A 10192-nucleotide genomic window follows, 5' to 3' on the forward strand; every position below is an offset into this window, starting at 1 on the left:
AGCCATTTTGCTTCTGCAAAGTTTCGTTCCTCCTGCGAGTCTCCTCCAGGTCCTTCTGTTCCCTCCTATATTCCAAAGCCTAACTGATGCAGAGGAAGCCTTCCAAAAGACCGCACGCTAATCTTAAAGATGATCTGTAGCCACCCCCAAAAAAGAGATCCTATTACTGTCAAACACCTTAGCATGCCGGGATTTATTTTTTCTTTTAATTATTATTTTTTTTTTTACAGTTTCTTGATTCTTGATTGATATGCCCCCTTGTTTTTGTGTGACAATTCAGTTAATAGTCATGTGTGTATTAACTTAAAGAAGTCAGGCCATTTTGAAAATCCGACAGCCAGCAAGCCCAGGGGGGTGGGGGGGATTTTTGTTAAGGTGAACAAGTGTGGACTTACCTCTCCCCATGCCTGCGGGGAGTGGCAGTAGAAGTTATTTTCCCCAGAGTTGTGATGACGGCACGACTCAGGGGAAAATGGCCGCCCCGGCTGATGAACAGCTCGCTCGTCCAATCAGTGACTGGAGTGGCGTCCTGCCAATCAGTCGGGTCGTGACTTCGGCAGCAGAGGAGATCCTGGAGCCCAGCAGGGGTCCTGAAGCCGATCCTGCCACTCACCGCGGGCACGGGGAGAGGTAAGTGCATACTTTTCAAAATGGCTAGACTTCTTCTTTATTTTTTAATCATGGGAAAGAACATAAGGTGATGGGCATGATTATACAGTCATGCATCAGGCATACATTTCCCTCTGGATAAAATAATCACAATCCCTGACTGTTGCACCTATCACTCCCATTTTTAAAATAAAGTTCACGCCCATTTTACTATTAATTAAATTATGGGACAAAGTATAAAGTCATATATCTTGGAAATGGAGCACATTAAGCTGTTTAATGCTAGTAACATCTCATTTTGGGGGGTTGGCTACAGGTCCTCTTTAAAGGGGTTATCCAGCGCTACATAAACAGGGCCACTTCCCGCTACTGTTGTCTCCAGATTGGGTTTGGTTTTGAAACTCAGTTCCATTAAAGTAAATTGAGCTTAATTGCAAACCACACCTGAACTGGAGGCAACAATAGGGGGAAAAGTGGCCATGTTTTTGTAGCGCTGGATAACCCCTTTAAGGTGTATCTGTCATGAAAAATAACTTTTGACATGCCATCAGACATGTCAAAAGTTTTTAATCCTACTGGGTTGCACTGCCCAAAAGAGATATAGCCGGGGAGAGAGCACCGCAGCAGCAGGACTCGAGGCTGCCTGCTCTGTCCATCTAGATCCCATGCCTGGACAGCTAGGCATGATGGGAATTGTAGTTTTGAAAAAGCTGGAGGGCCTGAGTTTGACACGTGTGATCTAGGTAGTCTCATAGACTTTCACTGATGGGAAGTAAATGGCATGGCCAGGGGCTGGCTGGCAAATTTTAGCCTGGGGGGCAAGCACACAGCACTGGCCCATGAGTAGCCGGCTAGCGGCCCATCCTTCAAGGACCACTCTAGGCCCTCACTTATTACGCTCCCCAGATCAGTGCAGGGAAGGTAGATGCCACCCACTCCAATACTTTCTCCAGCGGCAATGTTTTCACACTTCGGATAACACATTCAGCCCTTCCAGTCATTTGTAAACAGGGAATTCCTACTGCTCGCTGTGACGGGGTCAGGGATCTCTTTCCTGTATAAGTCTATGGGACGGCTCAGCACTGACACTGAACCATAGTCCCATAGACTTACATTGACAAGGTGACTTCTGGCCCCTTCACACAGAGCAGTAGGAATTCTCTGTCACAAATGACCAGAAGGGATGGAGACGTTACCCGAATTGTTGGAACATCGCTGCTGGCGGAAGTACAGGTCCGGGGTGCCATCTACCGTCCCTGCACTGATGTGGGGTGGGTAATAATAGGTAAGGGCTGGAGTGCTCCTTAAAGGGAACCAATTAGCACAATTGTGGTGATATGGTTTTCAGCTGCACAGTATAGATATACTATGCAGCTCCCCGAGGCTACCAGCCACTGAGTATAAGATGGTGGGAAAGCTGGGTGACCTCCATCTTACTGAGTATAAGATTGTGGGAAAGCTGGGTGACCATAATATACTGAGTATAAAATGGTGGGAAAGCTGGGTGACCATATTATACTGAGTGAAAGATATTGGGGAAGCTGGGTGACCTCCATTTTACTGACTACAAGATGCTGGGAAAGCTGGGTGACCTCCAACATAATGACTACTATATAATATGCTCCAAAATACCCTACAAAATGTGTATATTGTTCTGTATGAGTGCGTATTGTTCTGTATGGGTGTATATTGTTCTGTATGAGTACGTATTGTTCTGTATGGGTGTATATTGTTCTGTATGAGTGCGTATTGTTCTGTATGGGTGTATATTGTTCTGTATGAGTGTATATTGTTCTGTATGGGTGTATATTGTTCTGTATGGGTGCGTATTGTTCTGTATGGGTGTATATTGTACTGTATGGTTCTGTATGGGTGTATATTGCACTGTATGGTTCTGTATGGGTGTATATTGTACTGTATTGTTCTGTATGGTTCTGTATGGGTGTATATTGTACTGTATGGTTCTGTATGGGTGGATATTGCACTGTATGGTTCTGTATGGGTGTATATTGTACTGTATGGTTCTGTATGGGTGTATATTGCACTGTATGGTTCTGTATGGGTGTATATTGTACTGTATGGTTCTGTATGGGTGTATATTGTTCTGTATGGGTATATATTGTTCTGAATGGGTGCATGTTGTTCTGTATGGGTGTATATTGCTTTGTATGGGTGTATATTGTACTGTATGGTTCTGTATGGGTGTGTATTGTACTGTATGGGTGTATATTGTACTGTATGGTTCTGTATATGTGTACTGTATATTGTTCTGTATGGTTTTGTATAGGTGTATATTGTTCTGTATTGGTGTATATTGTTCTGTATGGGTGTATATTGTTCTGTATGGTTCTGTATGGGTGCGTATTGTTCTGTATGGGTGTATATTGTTCTGTATAGGTGTATATTGTTCTGTATGGGTGTATATTGTACTGTATGGTTCTGTATGAGTGTAAATTGTTCTGTATGGGTGTATATTGTTCTGTATTGGTGTATATTGTTCTGTATGAGTGTATATTGTTCTGTATGGTTCTGTATGGGTGTATATTGTTCTGTATGGTTCTGTATGGGTGAGTATTGTTCTGTATGGTTCTGTATGGGTGAGTATTGTTCTGTATGGTTCTGTATGGGTGAGTATTGTTCTGTGTGTGTGTATATTGTACTGTATGGGTGTATATTGCACTGTATGGTTCTCTATGGGTGTATATTGTTCTGTATTGGTGTATATTGTTCTGTATGTGTGTATATTGTTCTGTATGGTTCTGTATGGGTGTATATGGTACTGTATGGTTCTGTATTGGTGTATATTGTTCTGTATGGCTCTGTATGGGTGTATATTGTACTGTATGGTTCTGTATGGGTGTATATTGTTCTGTATGGTTCTGTATGAGTGTGTATTGTTCTGTATGGGTGTATATTGTACTGTATGGTTCTGTATGGGTGTATATTGTTCTGCATGGGTGTAAATTGTTCTGCATGGGTGTAAATTGTTCTGCATGGTTCTTTATGGGTGTATATTCTGTATGGGTGTATATTGTTCTGTATGGGTGCGTATTGTTCTGTATGGGTGCGTATTGTTCTGTATGGGTGTATATTGTTCTGTATTGGTGTATATTGTTCTGTATGGGTGTATATTGTTCTGTATGGTTCTGTACAGGTGTATATTGTTCTGTATGGGTGTATATTGTACTGTATGTTCTGTATGGGTGTATATGGTTCTGTATGAGTGTAAATTGTTCTGTATGGGTGTATATTGTTCTGTATGGGTGTATATTGTTCTGTATAGGTGTATATTGTTCTGTATGGTTCTGTATGAGTGCGTATTGTTCTGTATGGGTGTATATTGTTCTGTATGGGTGTGTATTGTTCTGTATGGGTGCGTTTTGTTCTGTATGGTTCTGTATGACCGTATATTGTTCTCTATGAGTGTGTATCATTCTGTGTGTGGGGGCACAGCAGTCTGAAATGTGTGTGTGTGTGGGGGGAGAGGGGGGCAAAGCAGCCTGAAAAGGGGGGGGGGACCGCAGCCTGAAGGGGGGGGCACAGCAGCCTGAAAGGGGGGGAGGGGCACAGCAGCCTGAGGGGGGGCACAGCAGCCTGAAGGGGGGCACAGCAGCCTGAAGGGGGGGCACAGCAGTCTGAAGTGTGTGTGTGTGTGGGGGGGGGGGGGGGGGGCACAGCAGTCTGAAGTGTGTGTGTGTGTGGGGGGGGGGGGGGCACAGCAGCCTGAAGGGGAGAACACAGCAGTCTGGGGGGAAGGCTCACACAGCAGCCTTAGGAGGTACATATCAACTACAGGTGCAGAGGCGCAATGCAGCCTGTGGAAGAGGGTGCAGCTATAGGGGGTAAAGGGCAGCAGCTACAGGGGGTTGGGGGAACAGATGCTAGTGTGTGTTTGCCTCTGTCAGCCCAGCCCAGCAGACAGCCCTCTCCTTTCTGTCCCGACCTCCCTCCTATCTACAACCCGAAGTACCTGCATTTATAGCTGCTGAGCAGAGAGCAGGACATGAGGGGGATGGTCAGGAAGCAGGAGCCTGTAGCTGGAGGTTAGCAGCCAGCCTCCTCCTCTCCACACTGTGTAATACAGGAAGTCCCGGGCCAGGAGGAACATGGGACGGTACACAGGGGGCGGGGCTTAACGGGGGCGGGGAGCAGCTTCAGCTGCCACTGGCATCACAGACCGGCCCTGCAGCACAGGCAGAGATGAGAGCGCTGGGGCGGTAAGCAGCCTCAGCGCGGCCCTATAATGTACTGGGGAAGGCCGGCCCGGGGGGCAGATGCCACCCTGCCCCCCGGCCCAGCCCTCCCCTGGGCATGGCTGTTGCGGTCTCTCCCTGTCTGTATCTCCTGATGTAAGCCGATGTCAGGAGTGACACTTACCATGATCAAACACTTCTGACATGTCTGATGATATAAACAGACAAAAACAGGAAGATGCAACAGCAACCTGCAAGTGCTAGGAGTTACTGTATATACTTTCCCCCATTGTATACATGATATAGATATTTGAAGTGGAAAAAATGCTCTTATTTTTTTATGAGGTTATTAGCAAACCATTTGATCAAATAGAGTGATCACTTTTTCAAAAGTTGGGACTGTGGTGCAAACTCACAAAAAAAGTCACACATTTTTGTGCAAATTAAATTTATATAAAAATGTGTGACTTTTTTACACTAAAAACAGGCATATTCAGCTTCATAAATTCTCCCCCATCCCTTCAGGAAGTCCACCCTTTTATCCAGATCAGATTCCCAGAGACTGGCTTTCAGTACCATCATAGATTATGCAATCTATCCATCTTCTATTAGAGGACCAAATCTATGGCTGCGGGGGCACCAGGATGAGTATTATCTTGCCACTACCCCCCGCCCTCATTTTTTTTTTTTTTACCTTTGTCCGGAGTACCCTTTTAAAAACTGTTCTGAATTAAAGAGGAGGCATAGGGTGGCTCAGAAACTTCGATGGGTGCCAGATGATGGCTCCTTACAATTCAGAAGTTGGTTAGAGACATAATAAAGAGCAAACGCCTAAAAACTGACTACTTACTAGAGATTTCCACTGCCATGAAACGGTTTTCACACACAGCTTTTTCTGGCAGTTTCTTCAAGCCTAAACCAGAAGTGGATCTTGCAGGAAGGAGAATTTCTTTAGATTTTCCATTCCTATTAAATGCATGTCTAGCTTTGGCTCTGCAGTTTATTATCTTAGGGGCCACGGAGCTCTGCAATCTGTCCATAGCACGGATGATGTCCTGCAGAGTGGACCTCGGAGCTCTCTGCATCATGATTAATTATGATATCAGGAGTTCCAATACTGTTTAAACGTTTGCGCTGGTGTACTGACACAGCCACGCAACTGTGTCTGCACACTAGCACAAACTTTCAATCGGAAATTTGTGGCTTGTTTTGTGGCCTTTCTTTTTCTTTTACTTTTAGGCTATGTCCACACTACGTGAACAACCGGCCATTACGGCCGCTCTTAGCCCGGATCATCTTAGCCCGGATCACTTAAGTACCGGGCGGGTGGTCTTTCCGGCCGCGGAGCTCTGTTGCGGACGCATCAGCGCGCGCCTGCATCAGAGCTTCCCATAGCCCACAGTGAAGCAAGCGGACAGAGCCGCTTGCTTCACTGTGTGAACTGACAGGTCTTTCTGCGGCCGGAATTCACTGAATTCCGGCCGCAGAAAACTGACCTGTCAGTTTTTCCCGGCGCCGCATGTTATCCCGGCCGGAGCGTATACGATGTGTGTACGCTCCGGCCGGGATCCCATTAACCATAAGGCTATGTTCCACCCCTGAAAACTACAGCCGTAGTTCTGCGGCGAGAACTACGGCTGTAGTTTTACGTAGTGTGAACATAGCCTTACAGTGTATGGTTCCCTATAGAAAGCAATGGAAACAGCTTCTTTAAATCATTTATTTTGTAGGCTGGGTTCATACTACGTATATTTCAGTCAGTATTGTGGTCCTCATATTGCAACCAAAAACAGGAGTGGATTAAAAACACAGAAAGGCTCTGTTCACACAATGGTGAAATTGAGTGGATGGCCGCCATTAAATTGCAAATATTTGCTGTTATTTTAAAACAACGGCTGTTATATTGAAATAATGGCAGTTATTTACTGTTATATGGCGGCCATCCACTCAATTTCACCATTGTGTGAACAGATCCTTTCTGTGTTTTTAATCCACTCCTGGTTTTGGTTGCAATATGAGGACCACAATACTGACTGAAATATACGTAGTGTGAACCCAGCCTTAAAATGTATACAAAAATTGTTGGGTTTTGGAGCCAAGTGCGATATTACCTGCACCATGTAGATGTGGTCTATAAGTCACTGAAATCTAACTGTAAAAAAACTGAAACAGCAGCAGGTGGAAGGGGAAACCACAGAAAAATTTAATTCCCTGTGGCTTCCCTGATTTAATAATGTTATTGCAATGTTAGGAAATTGCTGGTTATGGTGTTTGCAAATGGTGTAGGCTCAGCAAAGGTAAAGCAGAATGTTCTGGAAATAGGTGAATATAACTCAACAACGGTGGTTTATGGTGACTCTGAGAAAACACTGAGATGTAAGTGCTTGCCTTAGCAGCAGGAAAAGTATACAGTATAATGTGTGCCAGCTAGTGCATATTTTTACCATAGAGAAAAAAATAACATAGCAGAGGTGGGAAGGTGGGAGAGAAGCAGCGAGTGGGCATTGGGTTGAGGAACAGGAAGTTGAAGTGTTTAGGGGAATTTCACACTGAAGTTTATAAGGAACTATGACTGGCTCTCACTGTGACTATGAGTATACAGCATTACAGAAGTATGTACATCAATGTATATCACATACTTCTATACTGATGACATTTGTTTTAGCTACCTCCACTATTATATTATGCTATTGCATGGATGAGGTCACCATTATTGGAGGTGCATGATTGGCCAAAATATTATCCTGCAGCAGGACAATGACCGCAAACATCCAGCTAATGTCATTAGGAACTATGTGCAGCATAAAGAACATGGAGTCCTGAAAGTGATGATTTGGCCCCCACAGAGCCCTGATCTCTACTTCATGGAGTCTGGCTGGGATTATATGAAGAGATAGAAAGATTTGAACAGCCATTAGATCTATAGTTAGTTCTCCAAGATGTTTGGAACAATTTCCCTGCTGAGCTCTTTCAAAAACTGTGTGTAAATCTGACTAGAAGAATTGATGCTGTTCAGAAGGTGAAGGGTGGTCACACTAAATATTGATCTAATTTAAAGACAATTGCAGCCACATGAATTTTTTGTTACAAACAGCAGGGCACAGGGGGAACATAACAAATAATACTAACTCACCTCTCCCCGTGCCTCTCCAATGCTGGATCGCCACTCCGGAGCTCTTGCCGGGATGTCCAGCAGAGCCGATGTCATGCCCTGGTTGATGGACTGGCCGCTCAGCCAGTTAGTGACTGGGATGGGACTCAGGGAAAAATGCCTTCCAGGTTTCCCGAAGCCGGTCAGGTGGCGCATCACGATCAGCCATGTTCAGAACACGGGCAGTTTATTATCTTTTGTCAGATCAGAAGAGAGAGATAAGCTGGAGTTTGCTCATTTGTTGGCTGATCACTCTACTACACAGGAAGATATCAGTTTATTTTGATCTCTACATTTCTATTTTGTTAATATATATTTTATAGTACAGTATATGACATGGGCAGAAATAAAGGTAGTTTTCTCTAATACTTGGTTGCACAACCATTGGCAACAATGACAGACACCAACCGTTTTTTGCCATCTGTGAGCTTCTTGCACCTGTTCTCATGGTGGTTTCTTTCTCTCCCACAGCAATTATTTCCATTTCCTAATAACAGAAATCAAGTCTATCTAAATGTTTTCAATTGGATTTAGCCCATTCTTTTCTTGTTAACCACTCTTGTGTATTTTTGGATGTGTGGGTTGGGTTTACAAGCAGCCCTACAGCATTAAAGGGGTACTCAAGTGAAAATCGTTTTCTGTCAGATCAACCGGTTTCAGAAAGTTATAACGATTCTTAATTTACTTCTATTTAGAAAATCTCAACTCTTCCCATACTTCTCAGCTGCTGTATGTCTTGCAGTAGGAGGTGTATTCTTTTCTGTCTGAAATAATGCTCTCTTCTGACATCTCTGTTTGAGACAGGAACTGTCCAGAGCAGCAGCAAATCCCCATAGAAAACCTCTCCTGCAAACCCTGCAAACATTCAAGAGCTTGAACAAACTGCAAAGGAAGAGTGGGAGAAAATACTAGATGAGAAGAGCAAGAAGCTTATAAATGGCTAAAAGAAATGTTTGTAGGTTGTCATCAATGCCAAGGGGGTGTGCGGCCAAGTATTAACTAGGGAGAGTGTCTATATTGCTGCACATGCTGGTTATTCTGTTTCTTCTTTGAAATTACAACATGTAAGTTAAAAAATTATACTATATTGTTTTACTACTTTGGATGACTGAGCATATAACATTGGTACAGTTTTATTTATTTGTGAAGATGTTGCACAGTCTATGAAAAAAATAAAGGGGTGCCAATAATGGTGAGCAGCACTGTAATAATCTGTCTGCCAGTCAGACATGCATAAGTGCAATAATGAAGTATTGTAGTATGTTATGTAACCAATCTAATGATCGCATAGGGGGGCTAAACAAAAAGTGTACAAATTAAGAGTTAATAAAGAACCAAATCAAAGAAAATAAATCTCACATCTACTTGGTATCACTGCATCTGTAACAACCTGTATTGTACAGTGTGTTATTGTATACTGTATTCCATATTAAAAAAATAATTTACAACATTATGTGTACCTCAAATTTATAAAAGGTAAAAGGAAAGACAGGGAGACTCCTGCCCCCCCACTCACCTAGTGACTGACAGCTTTCCCTGTATTAGGGTAAGTGCACACTACAGATTCCACGCAGATAACCCGCCACGGATTCCACCACTCGTGCCTTCGCGCATATCCGCCCGTGCACAGGCGGATTCGGGCGTCTACCCAGAGAATTCTTTGGGCGGATGGCAGGATCCGCCTGTGAATAGAATGGAGTCTATGGCATGAGCGGAAGTGCACACGGGCGCAAGCCACGGGATCTGTAGTGTGCATGTACCCTTAGTGTGACTATATAGAAGGGTGTCAAGTGTGTGTGGGGGGGAGAGTTTAAACAGTACTGTCTGTCTATCCTAGGAGTCCTGTCAGGAATTACACAGAAAGCCGGCTCCAACTCATAGACTTTCATTGATGGGGAGTAAATGGCATTGCTGTTTCGGTCTTTCCCTGTCTGTATCTCCTGATCTCAGCAGATGTCAGGAGTGAAACCTACCATGATCAATAACTTCTGACATGTATGATGACATAAACAGACAAAAACAGGAAGATGCAACAGCAACCTGCAAGTGCTAGGAATTGCCGTATATACTTCCCCCATTGTATACATGATATAGATAGTTATATATCACAGAGCTCAACTTCTCTTCCTCTAGCATACCAAGGCCTCAAATAGGGCAGTATAAGTGATCAAATAGGTTCACTTTAAGACACAAATAGCTGTATCCATTTAGAGAATTGTTTTCCTCTGACCTCACATTA

This window comes from Dendropsophus ebraccatus, chromosome 5, assembly GCF_027789765.1.
Source record: "Dendropsophus ebraccatus isolate aDenEbr1 chromosome 5, aDenEbr1.pat, whole genome shotgun sequence".
Lineage (NCBI taxonomy): Eukaryota > Metazoa > Chordata > Amphibia > Anura > Hylidae > Dendropsophus > Dendropsophus ebraccatus.